Source organism: Tiliqua scincoides, chromosome 2 (assembly GCF_035046505.1).
Source record: "Tiliqua scincoides isolate rTilSci1 chromosome 2, rTilSci1.hap2, whole genome shotgun sequence".
Taxonomy (NCBI): domain Eukaryota; kingdom Metazoa; phylum Chordata; class Lepidosauria; order Squamata; family Scincidae; genus Tiliqua; species Tiliqua scincoides.
The window spans coordinates 164,741,057-164,768,672 of NC_089822.1; the positions used below are offsets into that span (position 1 = coordinate 164,741,057).

The 27,616-nt window shown below is 44.7% G+C and overlaps 1 protein-coding gene and 1 pseudogene across 1 annotated transcript in view; both read left to right on the forward strand.

The window, feature by feature from the left end:
- The first annotated feature begins 450 nt into the window (after window positions 1-450).
- Window positions 451-27,616, forward strand: part of PIK3R5 (phosphoinositide-3-kinase regulatory subunit 5) — a 69,104-nt gene continuing 41,938 nt past the window's right edge. Inside the window, exon 1 of the mRNA XM_066614003.1 lies at window positions 451-544. The gene's annotated coding sequence lies outside the window, so the exon portion shown is untranslated. The remainder of the gene's footprint in view (window positions 545-27,616) is intronic.
- On the forward strand, window positions 15,805-15,924 carry LOC136643374 (5S ribosomal RNA; annotated as a pseudogene).

Below are 27,616 nucleotides of genomic sequence, written 5' to 3' on the forward strand. Positions count from 1 at the left end.
CCTGGGAGTAAGCCCGATTGACCATAGTAGGGCTTACTTCTGAGTAGGTGCGCATAGGATTGGGCTCTGAGGCTGCAGACAGGCGCACACTTACGGAGGATTCGAGCCCCATGCTATTCATGTTCACTCAGAAGTCAGTCCCACTATAGTCATTGGGGTTTACTCCCAGGTAAGTATGAATAGGATTGCAGCCTTCAGCCCAGCTGAGTCCAGTGGGGCCCACTTCTGAGCAGGTCTTCTCGAGGCGATCCGAGAGGCTGGGGCGGAGCAAGAGGGGAAGGAAGCGGGCAGGGGACCTGTTGGGCCGCCCTCCCTCTCCTGGCGCGCACTCAATGAGCTTCCAGTGCGGCCAGGTCCCCCGCCCGCCGCCGGCGAGGGGGCGTGCCCGGGCGGGCTTCCCTCCCGCGCTCCCGCCCCTCCGGGGCAGCTGCAGCTTCGCAGGCACCGATGGAGAGCCCGGGAGCCGGGGCGCGCCGCACTTGAAGCCCGCCTGGCGCGCAGGATGGGCTGGGAATGCCGCACGCAGGCAGGAGGTGGCCAGCAGGTCTGTAGCGCATCGCAGCCTCCGGGAGGGAAGGGGCCGGAGCGGAGCGGGAGCCAAGCCGGGCTGCGCTTGGGCGGGGAGGGTCTTCTCGGGACCACAGTGTCCTGGCCAAGATGCTCGGCTGGCGCTGGAGGGGGGCGGGCAGGCAGATGCCCCGCGCGCAGAGAGGACCCCCAGGCAGGGCACCCCGGGGTGGCTGGAGCAGGCGCTCCTCTGTCCCCAAGCCCCGTCCCCCCGGCATGGGCTCTGAGCTCCGAGCAGCCAGGCTGGGAGAGACTGGCGAAGGGGCCGGTGGTGGCCGCAGAGAGTCCCAACCGCACGCCCTGCTGCTGTGCCCATTTCACGGACGGGACCCACGTCCCGCTTGCTCAGTTCTCCGCCTCGGTGTTTGGGGAGAAGAGTCATTCTGTGCTGCCGGGAAATTCAAATGGTGTGCGAAGAAATGTCGGATTCTGTGACCAGAATTCTTCTCTTGCAGTGCAGAGTGTGTGGCAGGCAGGTATTGCTGATCAGGGTAGAGACTCGCTAGGAGTTTGGTAGGATAGTGCAGCAGACCCACCTCCAACTCAGGTAGAACACACACTTCCCTGCAAGCTGCATTTTCTTCTCCAGTGCCCCAGTCTGTGCTTCTTCAGAACTGAAGGCTGCACCCGAACCTGACTAGAGTCTGCAGGCTCTGCTGACAGTTTTTGCTTTCCATTTGTAGCATTTTTTTTTCGGTATGTTGTCAGCTCAGTTTGGGGTGTGGAATGTATTTCCTTTTTTTTTTTAATAAACTAAATGTGGAAGCTGATGCTGAAATGAAAACAAATGGAGATCATAAAATGTCGACTTTGGATTTAGAAGCCTGCTTCATCTATTGCTTCTTCTGTTGGAAAGAAATCTTAATGGGGAAAGGAGGAGACTGCACTCCTCCCCCCTCATACAGATACATGGTGGCTGCCTATCTCTTTGGCACTGTTCCCTTCCATTACACGCATCAAGAAGTTGTTGGGAACTTCCAGTGTGTGTACTTAAGAACCATAACCACAATTGTGCAATTGTTAATTTATTTTGGGGGGAGGAGTATGCCCCCATGGAAATTCATCCATGTGTTGGCAAAAGTCCCCAAGTGGGCTCTTAGAATGGGTTGGAGAAGTATGTTAAGACCAATAACAAAATGGCTTTTCATTTTTCTTGCCGCCTTCTCAATACCGTAATATGGCAAATGGGATCAGTTGTGGGGAGCAGTTCAACATGTGGGGATGTTCCTAGGTTTCTCATCCTCTTTTTTTTGCTGCAAGGTTATCTGGTTTTTCCAATGCACTTGTGATGAAGATTAATGTGGAACTCAGGCTCATGAATGAGGTTATTGTATTGTGGCAAAAGTACAGAGAGGTGCTGCACTGGTGATTGTAGTAGCCAACTTCTCTCTGTAGTGCCAGCTTTGTTTGCTCTTGCTTAAAAAGTTGTGAAATGTCATACAGACCTTCCTTGTTTTGGGGCTGCAACTGCTCTGCGTAGAGATCACATTAATTCTCCGCAGATGCTGACCTTGATACAAGGGCCTCAGAAGAATGTTTGTGGTGGGGAGGATGGTTTTAGCGGAATTGGAGGGGAAATTCTTTTTTTGTTTTGTTCTCCCCCCATCACAGATATATCTTTTGTGAGGTCTGACTTCTGGTAGATACATTTTTCCCACTCTTCAATGTATATTTGTTAGTTTGTGAGCAAGAAACAATCTTGCTTGCTCTGTACTGCAGATGACACAGTTTGCCCAGCACTTTCTGGGGTCATCACAGCCACTCACCACAGACACCCGCACCCAAGGCCATCTAACAGATACTGGTAAGTTGAGGGCAGGGTTTGAGCAAAAACACTGACTTTTCTATGACCCTCAGATAAGTCGGGGTGGGGTTTAGGGGGTCTCTGATTATAATTTTATCTGATTTTACCCAAGACCAGATCCTGAAAAATAACCTACCAATAATTGTTAGCTAATAACTGTACAGTTTCTAATTTATTAAAAATATCGTAAAAGATCATAAGATGCATTTTTATTCATTAACGTTTAACATTCTGGTCTTCACAACCTTTTTGTCAACACTATCAGAGTAAGTCCACTGTAAACAACATACCAGTAGAACTATTAATCAAATCCTTCTTTAAGGTGCCTTGTGTGTTAAGCAAGAGGCTCTCTATATAACACATAACTGGGAGTGTGCAATTCAACTCACAGTAGAGAGACAAGCAACAAGGAATGACTGTGAGCATGAACAGCTGCTCATAGCTGCAATCTTATTTACTCAGAAGTAGACCCATTGCTTTCCATGGGCGTTATTCCTAAGTAATGGTGCACTGAATTGTAGTCTTGGACTTTGTTTCAGATGGAAATGAGGATTACATCCTGGTATTTTTAAAACCATACCTCTGCCAAACATTTGCAAAGTAGTGCACAAGGGTTGGGTGTGATCCTGCCAGAGAACAAGGATTGCTTGATTTAAATGGAAGCCTTGAGCCCTGGCTTACAGTTTTCTCAGGAGGAAGGAGTTATGGTTAACTTTGGCTGCAGCTTGCAGAGATTAATACTCTGGTTGACTTGGAGACTAACTCTCAGCCTTCTGGCTAAGATCAAGCCAAACATCCTCTATTATATTATCTCTGCATTGTGTTCTTGCATTCCTCTGGGCTTCTGTGCCTGCCTGAGTAGCCCTGACCTCTGAGTGACTTGCAGATAAGGTGAGGAAATGATTTACACTTGATTTATTGGCAGAAATTTCTCAACTTATAGGTGAGTATCTACAGTACTTCATTATCCAGGTGTGACCCTGCTGAACTCTGAGGCTAACTTCTGAATGAGCATGCATCTGACTGGGGCACTTGGTTTAGAAACCAGCTCTGCTTCCAAAGGGTGAGGGCAGGCTGTAAATGGGTCAGCTATTAAATTCAAAAGGGATTCCAGCTGTATTGGAAAGTCATCATAAATATTATAAAAAGATAGAAGAGCTTAATGCTTACTATTGTTGAAAAGCGGTATGTAAATATTCTTAATAATTCTTATTCATGGAGGTATGATGAGGGGCCTTATAAAACTGATTTGTTTTTTTCTTTTTAGTAAAGTGGAGAGACTTGCTTACTCTGGCTTACCTTGCTTTTGCTATTAATTAGTCTAGTTCGGGAATATGATGCCCACAACAGGTCCATCAGTATCTTTGAGTCTATTAATATGAAGTGCAATGAACGTCAAAACAAACTCCAGTCACAGATTTACCGTAGATACTCATGTATAGTATGTGAAATTTTTGCCAAGTAATCAAGCTCCAATTCTCACTTTGCCTTATCAGGGGCAAAGCCAGGTCAATCAGGGGGCAGAGCCTTTCAATTCTGAACAGTTTGGTTTCTCAAGGGCAGACAGGCGCCAAGTTTCTCAAGCATTAGGCAGGCAGGACAGAGAACCTTTCTACGGCAACTGGGAAATTCCAGCCAAAGTTAACCTTTTAGTCTCCTGCTTGCAAAACAGGTCTGTTTTTGGAACCGCCAGGATGGGACCCTCCTTCCCAGGCTACAATTCAGTGCACCATTACTTCAGAATAACACCCATGGAAAGCAGTGGGTCTACTTCTGAGTGAAAAGGGTTGCAAATACATGCAGCTGCCTCTCTCTGCTGTGAATTGAATTGCACACTCCCAGTTATGGGTTATATGTTGTATGTAGAGCTTCTGGCTTAACACACCAGACACCTTAAAGGTGTCTTTGATTCATGGTTCAACCTTTTTCACTGGCATATCCCTTGGCAGCCCATTTCCATAAATTGTACCCTTCCTATTAGCAAAATGTTTGTAGTTAGTAAGACAAGCCCTCATCTGCTCCATATGAAAGCCCAGACTTCATGTATTCATCACATTTTTTTTTCATCTGTTTGAAGAACAGAAGACTCTGCCTTTGCACTGTTTTGCACCAGAAGTGTGCTGAGAAATTCTGGGTGATTGATCACCTTCTATATTATGTTTCAGCTTTTTTACTGTGATGATTTTCAATCACTGGTTCATAGATGAATTGATGACCAAAAACTAGCTATTGGTGGGGCTTTCACAGCCAACTAGCTACCTCCCTTCCAGGCTGTGCATTCTGGAGCACGACCTGCCTTTTTCTGCCATTATTCCATTCTTTTTCAAGTACCCCTAAAGGTCCTGTTGAGTGTCCCTGGGAGTACAGGAATACCAGGTTGGGAACCACTGGTATGTTGTTTACAGTGCACTTACTCTGATAGTGTTTACAAAAAGGTGGTGAAGACCAGAATTTAAAAAAGAATAAAAATGTATCTTATGATCTTTACTGTGTTTTTAATAAATTAGAGACTACAGTTCTTAGGTAACAATTAGTGGTAGGTTATTTTTCAGGATCTGGCCTTGGGTAAAATCAGACAAAACTATAGTCAGACACCTCCCTAAGTTTAACCCCAGACTTATCCGAGGGTCATAGAAAATTCCATGGTTGTTGGCTCAAAACTTGCCCTCGACCTATCTATGGGGTCGACTTATAGATGAGTGCCTGCGGTAAATGGCACAATGCAAACTATCACAGCAATGGGGGTGGGAGAAAGCTTTAATATTGGTTTCTTAGTTTGATGGTTTGTGAGGAAAATGTGAATTTTGTCAGCATAAAAACTGACTTGCGATCCACGCAATCAGAGTTGTTCCTTTAAAAGAGGACCCTGAAGCCTTTGTCCAGTATTACATACACTGGATATGACCAGGTTCTATCTGTCCCTTTTCATTCCATCTCTAGTTTCAATTACTACAGAGGCACTGGGAAGCTCAGTAATGCAGAAGGTGAGTTTCTGTAGTAGCTAAAAATGGAGCTTTCATTAAGAAATGAGAACTCTGAGGGGAATGTGCCTGCAACACAATTTTCATAATGAGACAGTTTCTAGATCAATTGTATGGTGGCAAAGAGCCCAGCTGCCAACTGTCCTTTGTGACATTAGTTCTGCATTTTTGCCTCCCAATGGTTCTGATATCCTCATGGAAGCCTGATGCTCACACAAAGTTTCTTGCTGATTGTGTCCAGTTCAACAAGTAGGGAATGAGAAGAGTGTGCTCAAGGTTCATGATTGGATGAAATTCGGTATATTTTACTTTCAGTTCTGATTATGGCAAACAGGAATTAATCTTCTTATTTTTGGCAGGTTGTTCTCATTTCCCTGTAAGGTACAAAAAGAGAATGTGTAACAGGAGGAAAAACAAGTGTGCATATCACTCCCTAAATGAAAGTACTGTAGTCTGAGGGCAGAAGGTAGGCTGACACTTCAGGAGAATGAAATTTACAAGTATCCTCCCCAGAATGATCATGGTAATAGAAACCTCCTTCATTCAAAGTTGATCTGGATAAGCTTATGATGAGCATTGTCTAGATGAGTGTTACTTATTTTAATATACTGCCTTAAACACAGTAGTGGGTGGGTTGCTCCCATTTTTAGAGTAGCATCTGAGGGCTAGGGAACAGAATATAATCTAATAAATAAATAAATAACTCTTGCATAATTTTCCACCTCCATCCACACCTTCATCATCACCTGAACCTGTATGAAGAACCAGAAGCTGCAGCTTATCCAGCAGTCCAGGGGTGTAGGTGCCCCACCCCTTGAGGACAAATCACCTTCTGCTGTTGCTGGGTAGCACATTTCAGGGAGGTAGAGATTTCCTTCCATGGTCTTGACCTGAGCAGCAATATCTAAGGGTGAGGTGTCTGTGGACATCAAAACCCTCATGTTTTTTGTACAGTAATGGTCCGATCCTACTTGTGCGGTTGTGCTGGCATACTGCCAGATACCCTGGTGAATCAAGGGCCCCACCATTGTTGTATGCCTCTGGCATTGTGGTGCAGACCACATGGGGTTCTGCTGATGGATGGGCAGCTCAGGGTGAGGCAGTGCAAGACAGGATGGATCGTAGTGATGGTGGTATCTGTTGCATCCTGAACTCCCATTCCAGACTGGACAAGCCCCCAGCTGGCTCTTCTGAGCTATGCCAACCAGGTGTAGATCTGAGGAGTCCCATCAGAGCCCATGTGGCAGCCAGGAAGGTAAAGTAAGTATTTCACTTCTCCTGACTGGCCTGGTCCCTGGATGGAGTGATGGATGCCATCACTGGATAGAATTGGGCTGTAAGCTTTTTATTTGTTGGCTTCCTTGGAGGCCTGTTACCAGGCAGAAAAGTCAAATATTTTCAAGTGACAAAATATTTAAAAATCACAATATACCTTCATAAGGCACAACAAAGTCTTTACCATATTAACTACAGTGTTAATGATTGTCCATCTGAAGGAAGATCTTACCATTGTGTTGCTCTCTGATGCAAAACTTAGTTCCTTTGGGCCTCTCTTCTGACAACTCCCTTGCCTAAACAGAAAAGTTGGAGACCCACCTCTCATTTACCCACCTGTTTCATGCTACAGCCATTCTGTGTCTCAAAATTTGGCAGCCACAATTTGGAAGGGGCAACCAGGCCATTCTAAAGCATAGCTTGCATGGGAGGAGAGGAGAGGTATTCTCCTCATTCATCTCTTCCAACGCTGCTGACTCATCTGATCCCTCTCCTTGAGCTGCAGGATTAAGCAGACAAAATAAGGGCCCAATCCTAACAGCGCCTAGTGCACTGGAACAAGTGTTGCAATGGTGCTAGGCACTTTCTGGCAGTTCCAAAAGGTGACAGACCGAAGCATTTGGGCTGGCTGCTGCCAGAATTGGTGAGCCTCTAACTCTGTGGCAGTAGACTCCAGGGGCCTGCTGCCACAGGTGGGAATGCACAGGGAGTGGACAGAATGGGTGGCAGTGGGGGTCAAGAGGAAGGTCTATCAGGACTGGGAAGGGGGTTGGTTCAGTGGCGGCAGCATCTGCTGAATCCAAGCCCTCTTCCTGGGCTCAATCCACTTCCATAAGCCCACATGGACTTATGCCAATGAGATTGCTGGTGCATGTCCATTGGACTGGCAGGGGCCTTCCCTGGGACAAAGGGAACCAATGTTCCTTGCCCCAAAGAGGCCTCCAGTGGCCAAAACTTCCCTGTGGGATGCAGCACACACCACACTGGCATCACTTCATTGCTGTACAGGGAGTTATGGTGACTTGGGCTGTAAGGCTGCACCTGCAAATCCACGCACACTTCGGAGCAAGCCCTGCACAATTTTGCCTCGTTGACATGGGAAACCTGTGAAGTCTGTAAATCTTGCAACGTTTCTCTATGCTCTTCTCATCCTACATATTAGAATCTGCAACAAAGAGACCGCAAAGCTCTAGTACTATTGTGTCACAAATATATGATGTTGGTTCTCCTCTTCCTCCCTGCTGCATGTTTATCAGGTAGCAGCAAAATTTCTTCACATTTATATTGAAACTACATTTCTCTCATTTCCTTCTTCCTGCTCTCTAGTCAATAAAACGAAAAGCAGAAGTGTTTTCAGTGCCTGCTGATATCTGCTGCAAGCAGAACTTGAATCACAATTGTGTGTTTATTTCCTTATGCCTTAACTAGATGTATGTCTTTAGAGGCCAGAATCTACATTGTTTTCCAAACAGCATAACATTGTTCATAAATGGTGGGTGCTTGCAAAGGAGGTGTAAAGGTTCTTCTTTTGATAGGAATGTGGGAGGTGAGAAAGAGACACCACATTCTTTTGGAGTGGAGGCAGCAGTGTAGTGAAGCTGACCCCTTCCATCGCCACATCTCAATAAGACTATGCAGCAGTAACCACAACTTTAAATTTCCTAGGGGTGTCAAACACAAGGCCTGCAGGCCAGATGTAGCCCCCAGAAGTAATTTATCCACCCCCCTTATAATTGGGTTCTTTCATGTCTTACAATTATGAACAAGATTGGCACATTTTCTTTTTTATCATTTGCTGCTAATGAGTTTCCAAGTGAGAACAAAGTGCTTATTTCTGGCCATCATCTGCTTAATGCTGTCACTTCCAGCCCTCAGCAGGTACCATGAATGTTATTCGGCTCATTGTATGAAATGAGTTTGACACTCCTGGCCTGGAATATCCTTTTTCCCCTATGCTCATCCCTACTTTGAAACTTGTTGTGTTTCATTTAAAGATCTAGCTCCTTTCATCCCAAACCCTTTGAGTGGGTTGTAACAGTTTTAAAACAAATGTACAAAAATTGAAAAATGAAATTAAAATATCTCATAGCTATACAGTAGAGAGTTTGCCTGTGTATCTGTGATAGTAAGTTCCACTGTGTTCAGACTAGGGCGTTCTCCCAGGTTTGCATAGGGTTTGCATAGGATTGTAGCCTTAATTAAACATAAGCTCTGTGTTGTCTCCTCTTACACAGCCTCTCAGAAGGATAGTGGCCTAGACATGATTTGTGCCCCTAGAAGAATCTCCCAGAAGAATGTCTTAGTTTGCCTCCTGCTAAGCTTGATGCTGTTTCTCCTCTAACCTCCCTTGAAAGGCAGCTTAGCTTCTCCGCTAAGGACTTTGGTTTCAAAGGCAGTACATGAGCACTTTGACTACAAGAGAAGTCCCGGAGTTCTGCTCCCCCTCTGCTACACCCCTGAGTGGAGACCTGAGTTGTATGCAGCCGTGAGAATGAGAGAGTTAACTTTCATTTGAACCCCTCATTTTGCAGCTTGAGTACTTAGTGTCTTGAGAACAAGACCAATCATGATACCCCTGTGAGTGGGTGGAGCACATGAACGACTCAGTCATAACACCACATTTATGTTAGAAAGGATATTGGGGTTGTGTGTTTCTCTCAGAGGCTGACCTGATCCCTTAGCAAACCTTTCTGTGTGATGCACATTGGTTGAAAGCATGCATTTGCTGCATGCACACATGCCATCTGTGAAGGCTGAAGTGGCGCTGAAGCTGTAGAGCAGGGGTGGGCAAACCGTGGCTCGGGGCCATTTGTGATCCTCAGGGGTCCCGGCCCCCAAGGAGCCCCTAGTCTCCAATGAGTCTCTGGCCCATTAGAGAGTGTTGGAGTCTGTGCTGGCCCATGACTGCTGGTTGTGACCATCAGATGTGAGCTGCAGGCTGAGTTATAGATCTCATGTGTATTATAAATAAGCTCAGTAAAATTCATTCATATGAGTTCTCTCCATTTATGTAAATTTATCCAAATTTGAAATGTAATTTTTTTTAAATTCCCAACACCTTGTCAGAGAGATGATGTGGCCCTACTGCCAAAATGTTTGTCCACCACTGCTCCAGAGATCTAACAGTGAGCTTATCCTCTCTCACTTCCATTGTAGCAGCTTTGCTGCTCATTAAGGGCCCAATCTGACCCAACTTTCCTGCACTGATGCATCTGCAATGCAGTGCTGAGATAAGGCAACAAATGCTCCCTTACCATGAGAAGACCTCCATGAGTGCCACCCCATCTCAAGATGCAGCACATGCCCCATTGGCTTAGCTGTATCAGCACTGGAGAGTTGGGTAGGATTGGCATGCAAAGGTGTGGTCTTGCTTGGCATACAAGGCAGCTGCAGATTTTTTCAACTAGCATTCATGACAGAGAGTGGGATCTCTGAAAGTTCTTTAAATCTTGCAGTATCTTGTACAGTATCTTGTTACCTTTCTCCAAACTTGGGTGTAGAAAAATGGGCCACATTTCCAAAGAACCGTAAAACTACTTCCATGTGCTCAGGAGGACTTGTTTTTTTTCTGTTGCCACGTGGTGTATGACAAACTGCTTTTGAAACTGAGAGAAGCTGCAGTTTGTTATATTTGGCTTGTGGGAAAGGGGGTGGTGGTAAAGCCAGCTGTTTAACAAAGTAAAGCCAAACACTCCCCTGGACTAGTGTAAGCCCCTGGCATAATTCTAGCTCTTGGCCATCATTTAAAAACTGCCTTATTATTTTAAAAACTTGGTTGCTTAGACTTATGTACTTGAGCAAGTTTTCCAAGTCACCAGTATTCTTCTCTCTATTCAGACTGTTCTGGAACCTTCTGTGCAAATGGAAGGCTCTTATATTGTGGCATTTTCTTTATCCTATTGTTTTTGGCCATCTGTATTCATGAAACTTTGAGGCTGTGTGTGTGTGTAAATCACTCATGTTTTTCTGAATAGAAATTTTGTTTACATTTCTGATGATGGTCTGTGAGGCAGAAGAGAGGTTATCCATGTAGGAGGGTCTGCAGTTTGATTTAACAGAGTGTGCCATAAAAATCCATGTGAGCTACTCTTTTCTCCATTGAAAGCACATGCTAGATGTTGGGGTACTAAGCTATGGCACATGCTCACACTTGTAGTGGACATACTGTGAGTGTGGGAGGGCAGAATTTGCAGGATATCTACTGCAGAGGAAGAATAAACCAGAACAATGCCATTTTACTGTGTAAGTGGCCCAGCCCCTTCTGTGGCATGGACAAGTTGGCCAAATCTTTTTGAATCTCAAGAGAGCTCATGGCTAACTTTTAGCATGCCAGTATATTTAAGCATTACATAGTTCTGGAGCATCCACCAGTCTTCTAGATTTGGTCTTGCACAGTTTGGTTCTGTGTGAAGCACAGTTTAAGGAGGTTGAGGAGCTTTAAAAGGTAAATATTTTTGGCACATTGAGGGGTGTAGTCAAGGGGGAGTGGAGCTCTGGAATATATCTTATGGCAGAAGATGTCATCAGTAAGAGATGCTTTTTCTTGGCTCACGTTCCTTAAAAAAAATTGCACAGCAACAGGCTAGCAGCAGGCAAACTCAGAAATTTGCCTGGGTGCACATGTTCGGGGACCAGTGGTTCCTGAACTAGTGAGTTAGGACCACTGGCATACAAATGGGGGGGGGGCTGAGGGAGCCATGTGACCTAGGGTGCCAAACTACAGGGAGGTGACACCACTAGTGACCAAAATGGTGGAAATTGTGGTTTTTAGGAATAATACCATCATATACCATTTGATGCATAATTTACAACAGAATGCAGTGAAAAACTACATTGAAATCTTTGTTCTATCTAAAGCTATAGCCAAATAACCAGAAAATAGAAACACAGCTGCCTTATGCCACAAAAAGTAGATTTCCTTAATTCAAAACTGACCAATGAGTCTGAGTGTTCTAAGAGCTAATGAGGTGTTATTATGACACAGCATGGAACCAATAAGATGTTGTTATGTTTCAGCTCCCTTTTCCATGCATTGGAGCTAATACTAGAACTCCTATTCAGTTGTGTGAGTATCATCAAGTTGGCCACTTTTTTGTTGGTTACTGATTGGCTGGGAAACCTGTACTGCTGTATAGTAAAATGGGGATAATGGGGGTGACATCATGAGTTATCAGACCAGGTGATACCAACCCTTGTGATGCCATTGGTGGGAAGGTTGGGTGTTGTACACTGGCCTAGATGACTTTTAGTGAATTCTAAACATTGATAGTGGACTATAGTCCATCAGTGGTTATTAACCACAATAGCTACATTGAACCTCCAGATGCAAGGGCAGTATGTCGCTGAGTAAGGGATGGATTCAGAATTTGTATTGGGGGAAGGGGCATAAGCACTATCTTAACTTCAGAGCCCAGGTCAACCAGGCAGGTAGACCTGGACTTTCAGTTGAACGTGTGGCTCTGTGGCTGAGGTTTGCAGGGTGGCTAAACCTGGACTCCTGCTTGGACTTGGAGCCCAGTTCTACCCACTTGGTAGATCTGAGCTCCCATTCTGACTGCCCTCTGGAGCTACCTTTTTCAGGTGGGTAGACCTGGGCTCCAGGTTGAACTTTGACCTCTTTGGCCAAGGTTTGCTGGGCAAGTAGACCTGGTCTTCCACCCAGACTTTCAGTCCAGGTTAATTTTTGTCATATGGAGTGTCAAAAATTTATGGACTGTACGTGCCAAATGATCTTCATACGCTACTGGAGAACCAGAAGCAAGGCAATTCCCCCTTAAGGGGAGTGCCCTGCAGTGACGCAATCACCGGGATCACACCTTTGCCAGGCAGCACTGGACTCCTGGTGGGTATGGGGAGCCCTGTAGTGGCATCCATGGGCTCCCCAAGTCTCAGAATGACTAAAAATAACAATTGGAACCCACTTCCAATGATCTCATCTGTTTCTAGTACTGAATGCTGCAGAAATATACATGGGAGTCACCCAACTCCTTTGCACCAGGCTAGTGTGTAAGCTGAGGCTTACGGCAGTGTTTCTCAAACTGTGGGTTAGGATCCACTAAGTGGGTCGCAAACCAATTTCAGGTGGGTCCCCATTCATTTCAATATTTTATTTTTAATAGACTTGGTGCTACCATGGCATGTGACTGCATTTGGAAATATTACAAATCTATACTTTTAACAGGCGACTATATATATGTTTTAACAATTATAGTAAATGGGAGTTACTACTGGGTAAGTGGAAGTAGTTAAACACTTTCCTGCTTGATGATGTCACTTCTGGTCACGGCATCACTTCTGGTGGGTCCCGACAGATTCTCATTCTAAAAAGTGGGTCCCGGTTCTAAAAGTTTGAGAACCGCTGCACTACAGAAACAAAAAAACAAGGATCTCCATTCAAGTGCAAAGAGATGTTATTGAAAGTCCAACGCGTTCTTCAGATACACTGCTTGCAACAGTGAACTTTTCATAGTGGAACTACAGTCGCTGTTGCAGAAAGTGCTTCTGAAGAAGGGCTTTCTTTGGACATGTTTGCCAGATCATGTTGAGCTTTCAGTAATATCTCATCATACCTTGCAATAAGTTGTTTTTCTGTTCCTGTTTGGAGGTTCTTCCTCTTTTGCTAGGGTGCAAACTGACGCACCTTCCCAGTAGACCATCCTAACCATTAGTTCTTTGCTACCTGACCTTCTGAAGGTTATTTATGATTCACAGTTGATTTGTTACAGGAGTCTCAGTAGGAAGGCAGCCAGTGACTGTGCTTGGAGCTAAAGGGGCATGGTGAAAATCCCTGATCCCCCCCTTGTTTTCCATCTATTCTTGCCCTTTCTCACTGTAAGGAGACTCTTCTGATGCCTCATCTTCCTAAAGAGACTGCTGAATCATTTGGAAGCAGTAGCCCTTTCCCCCCCTGTTGTGTTCAGGAAGGAAGGAAGGCAAGCAGATTGATTATAAAGACCTTGGCATTCAGCCAGCTCATTGAACTGTGAAACTCATCTGATTTGGAAGAGCAGGGAAGTCCAGGGCTCAGGTGACACTCCCTATTGTCTAACCCCATAGTTAAAACATGGTAAATATCCACAGGCTATAAAAAGCAGCATCTTTCATGCATTTGCCTTGGTCACTTATCCAAGCGTTATGTGCATTGGCAAGGGGATGCCTGTCCGTTTGACCAGGTGTGAGTGTAAGTACCAAGATCCAGGACTACTACAAGTACTTAAGATAGGGACAATACCCAGTAAGCCACATTAGTGTTTTTTTTAATCTTGCCTTTTAACCTCTGTGCTATCTTTTGCTGTAACCCAGCATTTCTCAGAGTATTAATTAAGTATTAACAGTATTTATATACCGCTTTTCAACTAAAGTTCACAAAGCGGTTTACAGTGAAAAATCAAATAACTAATGGCTCCCTGTCCCAAAAGGGTTCACAATCTAAAAAGATGCAAAAGAACACCAGCAGACAGCCACTAGAAAAGACGCTGCTGGGGTGAGGTGGGCCAGTTACTCTCCCCCTGCTAAAAAGAGGAGCACCTACTTGAAAAAGTGCCTCTTACCCAGTTAGCAGGGAACCCTTCAGGGGTTCCACAAGTACACTATAAATGGATGCCATCTGCTTGGTGCTGCACCACCCTGCTCATGCACTGGTGTTCTGGGGCTCCTTGAGACTCCACATTTGCCAGTGGGGTTCTTCAAGACTCAGTTGAGTGTAAAGGGCTCCAGGAACTGAAAAATTTAAGAACTGCTGCTCTAACTCAACTGCCTGAACTCTCATTCTGTGCATTCTTAAGTGGTTTGTTTTTGCTTTTCCTTTGGGTTATCTTCATTCTTTTAACAAAATAAAACTCTTTATTTTCTTAACTTGCCTGTCTCAGTTCACTCAAGAGGGAGCTGGTTGCACTCTCTTCCCTGACCACCAGCTTTCTCTACTGTCCCGCTTTATGGGGGTCCCCCTGGGATTTTGGGACTCTCCATTCTTCTAGGAGGGAAGTTTTTCCAGGACAGCCTCCCCTGTCTGGTTCCCCAGGCCTTGGATGGAATCAGCCAGAACTACCATCCCAGTTTCCAGACTGGTAGTGATCGTGTGTATGTTTGAGATTAAATGCTTCCCAGGAGTTGATATTAAGGTTGTGGTTGAGTGTATGTCAGGTCTGCACAAAGCGATAACCTTTAATCTGTGATTAAAGCCTGATTGTAGTAAAAGTCACTTTATCCATCCCTTCCCCTTGATAATCAGATAATGTTCATACTGTGCTTCTGTTGCTGTGGTATCAGCTAAAATATGTTCTTGAAATTAAATAAAAACAACCCATGACCATGGCATAAAATGCTGCAAGTCAAACTTCCTTGAAACTCAATAGATCTTTCTCATGCCCCATTTGGTAGTGTTCACATAGTGTTGGGAATGGCAAGCTGGTCCAGGTTCATTCCTGGATGTTGTCAGAATTGCATTTCCTGTATCATTAGTAGCTGAACTAGGTCATCCTCTTTTGCAGGGTTGGGGTGGGGGAAATCACTATCCGGCAAGTAGGTTTGAGGCAGAATATGAGTTGTATATGAGCCATAGGTCAAACTGTAGACTTTTCAGCTGTCTTTTAGAAGTTCAAGATCAAGAGATCTGGATGTTGATGATAGAAACAAGGCTATGAACAGGCTGGCCCAAGATCTCTTGGACCCTTGGGTAGCGTGCCAAATGTTGCCCCTCTCACCTAGTGATATGCCAGCCTCTGCTTCTCCAACACCCTAGCCCACCATTCTCCTTTCCTTCATACCTTGACTCCCTCTACCTTTTCCAATACAGGGAATGGGAGGAGGAGGAGGAGGATCATTGGAGGTGAGCGAATGGACAGAAGTGGGCACCTCTGCCAGCATGTTGCCTGAAGTGACCACTTCAGTTGGCCTCATGGATGGGCTGGCCTTGGCTATACGAGTAAAGCTTCACACCTGTGCAGATATAAATGCTGGGTGGCATGGATATTTTGAAGGGCCTGAGCCCTTGAAAAGAAATGTATTATAGCAGAATTGCTGCTGTCCTCCAAGAACGGTCAAATCGCAATAATGGGAACAATTCGGTGTGTATCCACTGGCTGGATAGAACCTCTTCCCCCTTGCAGACCCTGTTTCCTTGTAGAGCAGGCTATTTCATCTTTTATGATTTCTGTTGCAGTGCTACTCTTAATCTATGCTTCAAGCTACTGTTACCCTGTACATGCCTGATCCTATCTGATCTCAGAAGCTAAGCAGGGTCAGGCCTGGTTAGTACTTGGATGGGAGACTGCATGGGAATACCAGGTGCTGTAGGCTTATACCATAGTCTTTCGAGACTGAAGGTTGCCAACCAAAAAAAAACACAACCAAGCTGCTAGTTCTTTTGCAGGAGACTTATAGAGAGGATGGGTAAAGGATTATGGAAGCAAGTAAGTGACAATTGTCCTGAGAGAGGTGCCTGCTGCTGTGTGGGTGCCAGGGTTTGCAGCATCTGGACAGCAGGTGCCCCAACCCGCAGAAGCACGGCATTCTTTGAGGCAAGGGCTTTGCCCAAACAGCTGGGTTGCTGTTGCCACAGGCCTTGAAAATGTTCAAAGCATTTTGGCAGTAAAGAAAAACTAAATCAAATCGCCCTTAGCAAGTACCAGACACTTTCCTAAATAGTCAGGATTTAATTACCATAGTGCAACGAAAACGTGGCTTAGTACTATTTCAAAGCATGGCTGACACCACAGAGAAGGTCCTCCCTTCTGTAAAAGCTATAATGTGGAGCAAGTTTAAGTGTTGGCCACTATACTGGTGTCTATGCTGGTGTGATTGTCTATTTCATCTGCCATAACCTGTGGCTATATGCAGTACAAGTTACTTGACTTGGGCTGCAATCCTAGCCGTGCTGACCTAGGAGTAAGCCCCAATTTCTCAAATGGGATTTACTTTTGAGTAGGCATGCCTTGCATTGGACTCTCAGCCTGTGTGATAGTGTTGCAGTGAAGATATTAAGAATATTCATATTCTGCTTTTCAATAAACAGGTTCACAAAGTGGCGTACATTGAAAATCAAATAAATGTAGTGATGCTCTTTTTCTTCCTTTCTGGGAGATGGCTTTGAAAGCAGAGTGTCCCATGCAAAACAGGAGGAGGGGGGATTTTAGCCTGACACAAAACATGCGTGTTGGGGGCAAGTTCCAAGAAGTATTTTTAAGTGTACCGAGAAATTACTTCATTCCTTAGTGGTCTGGAGGAGGGGAAGTCCCCTGATTTTTCTACATCAAAACATTAAGTCTGGTGACAGCATGGTGGTGTAGAAAGAAGCTATAAAAATATTCCTGACGAGGAAGTATTGGTCTGCAAAATGTGCAAAAGAGAGGTCTTCTGAAGAGGCCTTCTCCAAGCCAGGCACGATTATTAATAGTTTTTCAGAACTCTCATCCTCAGCTGATTCTGCAGGTTAAAAAAGGCCAGTTTTCTTTTTTCTTTGTAACACAGAGGCAAGGAAACTGTTAGGGAAGCAGAGCACCAGGACACTGATACTTTGACATAGGTTGTGTGGTGCTTTCAGATCCCAGCAGGATCAAGGAATCTTACTCATGGTTTCTCAATGTTAGATTTCAATCACAGGATCAAAGTCGTAACAGCTGAAACAGTTGATAGTAGGTATTCATATAAAGGGCAACTAAGGTTCCCCATACTGACACTTCTCAAGTCTTTCCTGTTTGTTCCTTCCTATTTGTAAGCATGCTTGTGAGCTGACAATCTATTCCATGTCTTCTTCTGGCTTATCTCCCCACACCATCTTTGGATTGAAGTGACAGGGTTTTCAGTCTAGCCGAGATTGTCAGAGAGACCCAACTTAATTTCTCCCTTTCTGGTGGTCACAACCCATGCTTTGAGGAACTCCTAGCTGTACCTGTTAATGGGTCTGGTATCAATCAGATATGCAAAATTGTTTGCATGACATCTGTTCCCATCTCCTTGAACAAAATGCCATCTTTATCATAAATCCTCATGGTTTTTCATTGTTGATGTTGGAAGAACTGTATTTTTCAAAAGATAGGCTGTCACTACTGTCTTAATTGAGTTTACTCCTGTTGTGGTTACAACAATCCCTTCAATACATGTGGAAACCTTTAAATTATTAGGCACACCCTGATGACTGCTACCTATCTTGGCAATTAAAGCCACAAAAGGGACTGGTCCAGAGAATGTGGCCTTCGCTCTTGAAATCTGTAACATTCCTTTATGATGGTGGCTGATGTGTGCATACCAGTGTGTGGAGGGGAATGCAGGAGAGAGAGAGAGAGAGAGAGAGAGAGAGAGAGAGAGAGAGAGAGTGTGTGCACTGTGCATTCTGTGGAACATAAGAAGATCCTTGCTGGATCAGACATAAGGCCTATCTAGACCAGCTTCCTGTGCCTCTGGGAGCACCCAAGACACCAAGAAACCTGGATCCTGTTGCCAGTCCCTAGCATCTGGCATTCTGAGATAGGCTGTCTCTAAAACCTGGAGGTCGCGGATTAGCAGCCATTAAATCTTCATAGGACTTGCCCCGCAATCAATTCATGGTAGCTTTTAAAATCTTTCAGAATGAGATGTAACCTGGAAGTTGGATATTGGAGTGGATCTTTAGAACCCGCAACCTGGTTAACTGGTCCCCCCCCCAATTCTCTTTTCTCCCTCTTCTTCCCCTTCCCTTTTTCTGACTAATTCTGTGCAGAACTTTCACACACTTATTTTCAGTCAAATACGCAGGCTTTAAAAATTCTCTTCAGAGGCTGTTATTAAGGACATATTTACTATTTCTATATTTTAAGAATGACCCCCCCCCCCCGGTAAGTCCCATAATCTGCTTTGGGGCATTTGAACAAGCTGCACCTTCTTGCAGGGTGAACTGAGGAATCCCCAGAATAGTTCCCTGCAAATCTTAAAGGAAGTGCAGGGTTTGTTTACTGAAAATGTTTACTGAAAATGCTGGGCCAACTCCTGACCTGCATAGTCTACCTTGAAAATACGTGGGAGTTTTAGGCACCAGTGGGAGTTCAGTGGAGGGTGAATGTCCTTGTCAGTTCAAGAAACCTTTTGGGGAAGATATCTAAGGTGGGAAGAGTTGGGGCAGTGTAGTTGTGACTATTGACAAAACAGTAGATGGCCATGTAGCAGTCGGGGATAGCAGCAGAAGCAGCACAGCTGGAAGGGATTACCTTTTGCAAGAGGCAACGCGCTGTTAATGATTGAAAGAGATTGGGATCCTCCTGACAGAGTGACAGACATTGGACTTTTCCACAGCAACTGAGGAAGGGTATTTGGATCCTTTGCTAGAATGGAGTAATTTACCACACACTGTTTGCACTAAGCGATGGTGTGAGAGTCAGTGAAGCATGTGTGAAGACTGGATTTCCAGTGAACAGAGGAGTGAACCTACACTGTCCTGTGCAGCCCTTTCATCCTCTCTTGTGACGGATGGAAGCAGAATAAATTCTGCAAATTTGCATACTTTACATGATTTATACGTGTAGAATTTTGCTGTGTTTGGTGTGAAATCTGGAATTCTGTACTCTATGAGATTTGCCAAGCAACTTCCTTGGCACCTTTCAAACAAGCCTTGAAACTGTTCCACCAGGTTTTTGTTCTATAATTAGTTGCTGACTGTTCTTTTTTATGTGAGGTTACTGCTGCTGTTGCCATTTGTTTTATGTTGTAGTTCTCCTCTTTGAGGAGCTTTTAACTGGAGAGTTGATATACAAATTGTAACTAAATATCTAGGTGCAGAATTGAGTTCTTTTTCTCAAGCACAGAGTATATCAACCCTGCATTCAAAGATGTAGGTCTGCCAATGTTGAGCATCCTGCAAACTCTTCACAAAAGTCAAAAACGTGCTCAATGTACCTGCTCAATAGAAAGATACTAGAAAACAGGGGCTGTCTCTGCTCAATAGAAATAGTTGGCTTGGATGAGATTTTTTCCTCCTCTTGCAGCTGTCTAAAAGTGGTAAGTTAGTCTTTTTTGGCATGGATGCCTCGCTTCTCATTTTTGGAGTGGTTTAGGAGTTGATTGAATTTGGTACAACAGCTACACAGGTTTTGAGAACTAGCATTGTGTTTTCTTTGAACTGTAGTGAGCTGCAGTGTAAACAAGTCCTTAAGTGTCAAGTAATCTGCGTATGCAGAGCTTTGAGTGCTTTCATTGTAAATTAGTCTTGTCCATGGGCAACCCAATCCTATCCTTCCCGAGCACCCAGAGCTACAGTGGTTCCAGAATAGTGACCACTGAATCCTATGAGGCCAGGGAAGCAGTGGCAGGTCTCCTCAGAGTAAGGGAACAAACATCCCCTTACTCTGTATAATACCCAGGCAGTCCCAGTGAGTCTCCTTGGATCTGTGCCCACTATTGAGCAGGCACAGAACTGAGGAGACCTGTATTGGGATTCCCAGCCAGGGAGGGGGGTTAGAATATGGTGGCAGACAGAGCCTGCTGCCATCTCCTCCCCTTCCCGAGCCCACTCCTCTCCTCCCCCACTCGGTTCTGTCCACCTAGCCGCCCTCCCCCGTACTGAAAAGACTTGCCACAGACTGGCAGCCATCCTCGTCACTGGGAGGTTTCGGGGACATCTTCGGGCACTAAGGCTCAGCGCCAGAGGTGTGTTAGTACCAGCATAAAAGTGCCTTTTGGCACTTTTATGACAGCCTGGGTTGGTGGCGCTGGCAGAACGCTGGTGCCACGGCCCATAGGATTGGGCCTTGAGTCTACCATGTAGATTAACAAGTAGTTTTGTGGCGAAACATACCCATCTGACCGATTGCATCTTTCCGATGCCAACTGCTACTTCATACACTACTTCAGATTTCTCGATTCCTTCTGAGTCCAGTTATGACTCTTGGAACTTCCTTTTTATTGGAGCTTCTTATCCATTTCTGAGAATGGAGAAACTTATACCTCACCTCTGCAGACCAGGAGAAGAGAACTGAAGCTAAACAAATGGAAAAAGAGCCGAATACCAGAAGATCAGTCGTGTCAGTGGCTTCAATTAGTTATGAATGGGGAGTGTGTCTTGGCAACCAATTGAGAAAGAATTTTACTGTCAACAGACAGTTGGTCCATGAGCAGCACACTGGAAATGAAAAACAGAAGTGGAGATCCAAAAGGGAACTTGATGTGTAAAATGTTAGAACATCATCGCCAACCAAGCAATAGTTTAAGTCTTCCCCCACCTCCCACATGCACCCTTTCCCTGCTGTGCCTTCCTGCCATGTTCGCCTTTGCTATTGAAAGGAGTGTGCTAAGTGACTATTCTAGGAGAGTTCTAGATTTGAGCATGCCTTGATTGCTTCTTGTTTTCCTGTATGAAAAGCATATTGCCTCAGTCCCCTCCCCTCACTATTGTGATTCTTCCGTCTGCCCCAGATTCCTCCAGTTCTGAGAATTGTTCAACCTGCACCAGTTCTGCGCTGCTGTACAAAAAGAGCCTGCAGCCCACATGGAGGTCGCTTCCCTCTTTCTTGACATGTATTTTTAATCAACTTAGTTGGAAGAGAATCTCTGCAACAGTCTCCTCTGTTTACAACTCTGTAAATTACAACTCAGGATTTACAAAGCAGGCAACTTTGTCACTCTATTCACATCTTAGTTCTGTAAGGCAGCACGGCTCTTTGCTGTGTCTGTCACATCATTTTATTTCTAGGTTAACCCATTTCTCCCCAGCCCACAGGTATACACATTTGATCCCTGTTGCGTATCTGCAAAGTTGGGCAGAAATGGCTTAGTTAGGCACTTATTGTGCCCTTTGCAGTATTAACTACTGGTGGTGTTGATACCAGTATGATGTAACTCACTATTGGTTTTGGGAAAGCCTGCTTGGGTGGAAGACTGCAGGGAGATTAGGGTTTTGAGCTTTTTCAGAGTGTTCATTAAGCTCTGATATTTTCACTCAGGGCAGGCCCAAGATCTTCTCTTGCCGGAAGTGATGTGTCAGAGGCTGTCTGTTTTTTTAACTAGCCTCTACTCCTTCCGCTCTCTGAATTGGAAAAGGCAGAGGGGAACAATGTGAATGAGGAAGTGTGGAAGAGAGGAGAGTGGTAGGCTGGAGCGCTCTAGCCCACCGCTCTCCTCTCCTCCACCTTTCCATAGTGTCCTCTTCCTTTCAATCCAGAGAGGAAGAGGAATGGAGGCAAGTAGGTAGGTAGAAGTTGATTCCCACCTGTCAATCTGCTGCTTGAGATGACCATCACAATCTGGGCCAGCCCCGTTTTTACTGGTTTTCATATATAGGAAGACCAACATACTTCCCATCTCACCATTTTCTGCACAATAGAAGATGCTGGTTATTCGCTGGTCATTTGGAATAACTCAAAATTGGGTCTGAGACTTTGTACAAGCTTCAAGAGTCCAAGTTTTTGTATCATTTTTACAACCTTTGGGTTGTCTACGTTAGGAGAAAATTGTCTACCAAGTCTCCTTTTTCAGATACATGCAAACATTTACTAGCATTAAAGCTGAGCATACAGAAGAGGGACAAACCCAGTTGCTGTAAACCAAAACTAGAGAGAAAAGGAAGTCTTAAGGGAAGCTCGCCGTGGTTTCTAACTTTCTGTAATCGGAATATTTGACAGATACACATTTGTGTGGAATGTTCAGTGTTTGAAGATCCAATTACACTTTATCTAAACAATGATAAAAGGAAAAGATCACTTGGTCCTAGTAGATTCCCAGTCTCTGAATTGTCTCTCACCCTGTGTTAACTTGTTGAATGTGATATAACCCATCTGGTTGTATCAGAGAACCAATGTGCTCTACTTGCACTCCTTGAACTTCAGGCTGAAGCAGTTTCTTACACATCCCGACTCGATGAGAAGAAAAGTTCAGGAATACTTTGACTTTCTTTGCTTTGCTCTTTCAGCCCTTTTCAGTTATAACCACATTTCACGTTTCATCTGCATGCTTTCCTCTTTTGTCCTTTTTTATTCCAACCTTCCACAATGTTCATCGTTCTTATGTTTATTATTCTTATATTCCTGCTTTATTTAGATTCTGCATGCATTCACATGTGTTATACAGTTATTTATGTTTTTCGCTGGCCAAAATACATGTGCAGGCTAACTAAGGCTCTGCTTTGACATGCAGCCATTTTTGACTTTCATCTATGCTCTGCCCCTTAACCAGGCGAAAGTGCAAGGAATTGCTATCCCTCCTGTCATTCTTCCATGAGGATGTATATACAAATAGAAGAATAACTTCTGTACATGGGAGTTAGCATGATTATATGTATTCTTCTGGAAAGCTGTCTCTGGGAACCCCAAGGATAATTTGGACAGAGAAGCTGCAAATGGCTGGATTTTCCTAATCATGTGGTCAGGCATTTTCTGTGCTGGACATCTTGCCCATGGGCCCAAGAAGCCTCCATGTCTGTTTTCTTGGAACTTTGACCAGCAGCATAGTTAAGATGACTTTTGATACTTCCGCTCAGGTTTGAGGTACAGGAGTCCTTGTGAATCTATTCTAATTCCAATATGGCCTAATGTCAGTGCCAGATTTAGGCATAAGCTAAACAAGCTACAGGGCGTCACAATCCACAGGGGCTAAAAAAAAATTACAGAATTGGGGGGGAGGACTTTTAAAATTTTGTGAGTGCTGAATATATATTATGTAGACCTTTTAAAAACAGCATGTGCAGCAAATTTTGATGTAAATTTTTAACAAGGGGCCTCGCGTTATACAGCTTAGGGCCTCGCCAAATTAAAACTGGCATTGCCTAATGCTCTATGACACCTGAGCTCAGTGACACAGCATCGGCTTTGCACACAGAAGGTCCCAGATTCAGCCTCTGACATCTCCACGTGGTTTGGGAAAGACCCCTGTTTAAAACCTTAGACGGCCACTGTGTATCAGCGTGGACAATCCCAAGTTAGAGAGGAACCAATGGTCTGACTCGGTTTAAAGCAGCTTCCTATAATGCAAGAAGCTCCTAATGGAATTTCATACTTGAAAATACAGAAAGAAGAGGACTTTGAGGAAAGCATGGATTCTCTCTTGGTCTGAATGATCTATATTGGTTCTCTTATAATGGGAAGGGAGAGTTTAGACTTTGGTGTTGCTGAGACATGAATCTGAATGTTTGTGAGAACCTTGTTCTTGACTTAGCTGCTTTAACACTGCACAGATTAGTCAAAAAGCATTTCATAGGCTTTCTGCATGGTTTGATGAACTTTCAGGTTTGTTCTTGGCTGAGGGTGGGAACTGGGTACAGCAGTGGTAGCAGGAGGAACAGACTGGGAAATTGCAACAAATTTCCCTGCAATGTTAATCCATAACTTCTCCTGAAGGTGGTTGATGTGGGAATATAGTTGCTGTAAAAATACAGAATTGTGGCAGGTTGATAGGACTCTTTGATGAAGCAGCCGCAATGGGCTCCATGTAAGGTCAAGATATCACTAGGTTTCTGATGGAGAATGCCTGGCTCCATAAAGCTTAGCTGACCAAGCCTCTTAGACTCTGCACCACAGTGCCTCGCTTTGCAGAGCATCTAAGGTAGCGCATCTCTCTCACACCTGCACAATAACATCAGGAGCAGAGGCTTTGTTAAGGATGCATTTCCTGAAATGCAGCTACTGTCTTTCACTGGAGGCTTCCTTTTTGGCCTCTGAAGCTGATTATGGGATTTAAAAAACTAAACTTGTAACTCTTGCTTTGCACAGTCTAGGGATGTTCTTCCTGTCAGGAAAGTGGGAAGCCAAAATGGGGGAGTGGCATTGAGGATGCTCAGAGTATTTTTCACTGTTGCTGTCATTGAGGAAACCTTGCTGGCATGTACCAATGTTTCCTCTTGGGGTTTTCTCAAATGATTGAATACTACTTGGGGGGGGGGTATTCCCCCCAACCATCACTATAGTAACATAGGAAAGTGAGTCACTGAAATATACATGTGATGCATCTGTGTTTTCCTCTTGACTGGCCAATGGTGCTTAGAAAGGATTACATTGGAGACTGAATAACCTCATACTGGAAACTGTTCTGCTATCATTTCCTCTTCTTAAGACAGTGGCAGAGGCTTAGATACTTGGGTCTCAAACGTCTAGAACAGGGCTGGCCGAACCCCAGACCAAGGTCCAGATCTGGGGTTCAGCCAAACCCTCCCGTGACTGGTGCCTACCATTCCAGAGCACCGTGGGACTTCATGGTCCCAGACGTGAAGCTCCAGACAGTTGCGTCTTTGCAGAAATCTGAGCACAATGCCAGCAGGGGCATTGCACCACAGATGCAACAGGCGGGAGTGTCACGTCATCCAATCTGGGGCCATGAAGTCCTGCAGCGCTCCAGAACTAAAAGTGCTGGTTGCACCAGGGAGTGCATTCCTGGTGTGCAGCAGGTGCAAGTTTCAGCTCCCCTGATCTAGAACAGTGGCTCCCAAACCACTGTTGAGTTGGTGGGTCGCGACCTGATTTTTGGTCAGTTACATAAGGGTGATGGAAAGATCGGATAACTAATTGCCTGAAGCCATTCAGAAATCAAATGGTTGCTAATTACCCGACAAAGAGCTCAGCTCCTGCAGTTTGCATAGCTGCTAGCTGCTGTGCAAGGAGCTGAGCTCTTACTGTTTGAAAGCACGAGTAAAATATTGGGAGATAAATGTTTGAGGGTCTTTTCCTGGTTATTACTACTTAAATAAATATTTCTTTCTAGATCTAATTTTATTTAAAGTTTGTTAAACCTAGATGGGTCCCGAAAGAGGGTTGTTTTGAAAAGTGGGTCTTGGTGCTAAAAAGATTGGGAATCACTGATCTAGAATCAAGCACTTAATAGGGACCTCATACACAATTGCCCTTTCGATTCTCTTGCTTACAGATTCCCTTAGTACATGACAGGAACTCATGACTCATGTTTTCAAAGCCTCTTGGACTTTCTTTAAACTACAGCTTTCTGATCCATGTTCTGTAGTCTTCACACATCACTGCACAACAAAAATCTGTGATTGCTATAGGTGCCATCTGTGACTGGTGCTGCTGTTTGGTTGTCAACGAAGAATTGGAGACCTAGTGTCCCCTAAGTGGCATGATAGTTATGGCTCTGTTCCATTGTTATAATCTTAACCCACTTTCCAATCAGGTTTATGTAAGAAATAAGTAGATAAAAGCAGTAAGCCACAGTGACCTTGATCTGTTTATTTGGTCTCCTTTTGTTGCCAGAAATTGAAGTGGAATTTTCTGGCATAATGAAGTGATGCTAAGGAGAGAGAAGCTCCCCATCCAATCACGGTAGGTTTTTGTCCTCTTTTTATAGACACATTAGGCCATTTCCTTATACATGAAAAGCTCCAAAACCATTTTGTCCTAGAAGTTGCTTGAATATCACTCCTTTCCTTTCTCTGCCACATGCTTATGTATGCTTAACCTGATTATGGTTTAGTAGCCTCGTGCAGTGATATTGTCCCATGTATTGCTTCTGAGGTACCATGGCAGGATGCTTTGGTACCATGGCAGGATGCTGGTGGTTCTTGTGGGTTAATGTAGTCTCTGTAAAACAGCTTGTGTTGCTCTATTTTTATTTTTTTGTTTTTTAAGGGTTGCTGAATGTTTTCTATACATTTCTCAGATTCAAACTTTCTTGTACTAGTTCATGCAAAAAGATAGCACATTCGTGAGATCATCACTTTTATTTCCAGTTCCTTCTAATGTGCAATTCTATGCTGTGTTAAAACATCTGAGCCCCACATCCTGCCTCTTGAAGGCCAGTCTGAGACTTCATTTGGTCCCCAATAAACTGCTGGTTCACTGACCTGGCTTGCATAAACGGATCACATCTCACCAGTTCTTAAGCAACTTCGCTCACTGCCAAACACAACACAAAGTGCTGTGTTTTAACCTGTAGAGCAATTTATGGCTCGAGATCAGAGTGTGGTCTGTCTACTCCCATGTGAACCTGCCTGAATGATGATGCCAGAAGTCTTTCTCTGTGCACCCCTGCCTTTTGGAAATGAAGTACAGGTAGAACCTATTTATCCTTGTTAGTTCCGTTCCGTGACTCAGGCGATTAACAAAAAACGTGTTGTGCTGAGTCCATAGAGTTAGAGTCCATAGAGCAAATAGGCTGCAGCCTGACAATTCCTGTTGGAAGGAAACTAAGGCAGCTGTTCTCAGTTCCCTCCCCTCCCCTCCGTACTCAGCCCTCCTGTTGCCAGCTGTCCTGCTTCTTTCACAGTTGGAATGGTGAGCTTGCTTGGGAAGCCTCTGTGTCTCAGGCAGCCTCCCAATAGCGCTGCAGGTTCTTCTCCTGCAACCCTCCCAACCACCAACATGGAAACTCCTCTGTCCCAGAGCATTCTGGGACTTGTAGTCTGGCTCTCTGCTCACCATCACCTGTTTCTCCAAGGCTTCCCAAGAGCCTGCATCATGGGGGGGGGGGAAGAATTCAGCAAACACTCCCTGGATTTTTTAAAGCAATCCCCTCTCCTTGCCCTCCTGCCTCCTCCTCCTGAGCCCTCCCCATTGCCAGTGGTTTCTTTCACAGGTGGGATGCTGATCTTTTAAGAGTCCAGCTCTATGCGTTTCTACTCGGAAGTCCCATTCCAGTCAATGGGGCTTACTCCCAGGAAAGTGTGGAGAGGATTGGGCTGTAAATAGCATGCTTTGCTTGGTGGGAAGGCTTTGTGATAGCTGCACCATGGGGGGGGGGAAATTCGGCAAACACTCCCTGGGTTCTTTAAAGCAATCCCCTCTAATGCTAGGCACCGGCATGTGTGTGCTCCAGGAATGTTACTGTTCCTTTGCAAGGGGAACCTCTTCCAGGGCTATTCCCTGCCTGGGAGAGTCGGAGCCTTTTTGCAGTGTTTTGGGCTGCCTGGAAATGGAGGCAAAGGTCTGTGTGACATTCAGTACCCCACCCCATTCGTGTTGAGACAAATCTGCAGATAAAAAATCCGTAGATAAATACGCTGCACCTGTAGTTCAGCAGTTCCCAAACTGTGAGCTGTTGGCCAGGGAAACCAGTCAGGGGAGCAGTGAATCCTTGTGAAAAACCCACT